Source organism: Alligator sinensis, unplaced genomic scaffold (genome assembly GCF_000455745.1).
Source record: "Alligator sinensis unplaced genomic scaffold, ASM45574v1 scaffold983_1, whole genome shotgun sequence".
Classification (NCBI taxonomy): Eukaryota; Metazoa; Chordata; order Crocodylia; family Alligatoridae; genus Alligator; species Alligator sinensis.
In genome coordinates, this window is record NW_005842015.1 from 1,773,179 (window position 1) to 1,774,495 (window position 1,317).

Below are 1,317 nucleotides of genomic sequence, written 5' to 3' on the forward strand. Positions count from 1 at the left end.
CCCCGCCCCGCACCCACTCAGGGATTACAATCACCCCCGCGCCCGACGCCGGCAACGCCAACGCCGAGCTCACCAGGGTCTCGTCCTCCGGTGCAGCCCACATCACAGGTGAGGTGCCCCCTGCGTCCCCACCACCTCCCTGCTTTCCTTTTGGGGCTCCCCCTCTTTCCCCTTTCAGGCTCCCCCTGTTCCCCTTTTTCCAAGCCCCCCCCCCCAGGCTTCCCCTATTCCCCTGTCTCCACCACCCTACAACCCACCCCCAAACTCCCCTGTTCCTACAACCCTGCTATCCCCCCCTCCAGGCTCCCCCTATTCCCCTGCTCTAGGACTCCCCTCCTAGCATCCCACTGCCCTTGCCCCCAGGCTGACCAGCACCCTTGGTCCTGGTTTAAAGAGCTCCCTGCATCTCTTCTCCCTCTCCCCCTCCCCCACTGTTAAAAGGCCTTATGCAGGTCCCCCAGGGCTTGCAAAGGAAACGCTTACACAGCACATTGCAAGCAGAGCGCTGGCGATGTCAACAGACCTGCCCCAGCTGCAAACCTCGGTGGCGGGGGAGGAGACGGTTTCTGGCCGTGCCCCTCCACCCATATGTTCATACCTGGGTCGGGGGGGTGGCTCTAAGGCATCCAGATTGTGTTCTCCAATTACTAACCCCCCTCTGGGCTTGATCCCCAGATTTCTTTGTGAAGCGGAAAAGGCCGGCTGACTCCAAAGCAGCCTGCGAGCATCCCAGCGGCTGCCCGGCTTCGGTCTCGGACGTGCCCACTGAACAGACCCCGCGCAAGCGGCGGCGATGAAGCAGGTGAGTGAAGCTATTCCCTTGCCCAGCCAGCATTGCTTCTCCCAGCTTGGGAGGCATCTGCCTCTTTCTGCTTGGCGAGGGCTTTTCCTCCACCCCATAAACACTCAGATCCCAGGGAAATGAGGGCTAGAAGGGCCCCCACCAGGTCACCTAGTCTGGTCCCCTTTGCTTCAGGCAGCATCAGCCCTGCCTAACTAATCCCAAGCAAGTGCATGTCCCCCACCTGCTCTCGAAAACTTCCACGGATGGAAATTTCACAGCTTCTTCAAGCAGCTTGTTCCAGGACGGGGCCTCCCTCCTTGTCAGAAAACCCCTCCCAGTTTCCAAGCTGAATTTCCCCTGCTACAGCTTGAGGCAGTTGGCTCCTTAGATCTGTCCCCTCTGGCCATAGAGAAAAGTCCCATCTCCATTCTTTTGAACAGCCTGGGATGCCCCTACTACATGCTCCCCTTCCTTGGTATGGATGGGGGGAGGGAGGAGATGACTGCACGCAGTGAAAATGTGTGTGCACAAAA

General features: G+C 59.5%; 2 long non-coding RNA genes across 2 annotated transcripts in view; one reads left to right on the top strand and one right to left on the bottom strand.

The window, feature by feature from the left end:
• LOC112550010 overlaps positions 1-1,311 on the bottom strand; it is a 16,930-nt gene extending 15,619 nt beyond the window's left edge. The window contains exon 1 of the long non-coding RNA XR_003093673.1: positions 1,026-1,311. This is a non-coding gene — a long non-coding RNA (uncharacterized LOC112550010). The remainder of the gene's footprint in view (positions 1-1,025) is intronic.
• The window catches only part of LOC102388185, a 2,325-nt gene continuing 1,008 nt past the window's right edge, over positions 1-1,317 (top strand). Inside the window, exons 1-2 of the long non-coding RNA XR_323641.2 lie at positions 1-108; positions 676-802. This is a non-coding gene — a long non-coding RNA (uncharacterized LOC102388185). The remainder of the gene's footprint in view (positions 109-675; positions 803-1,317) is intronic.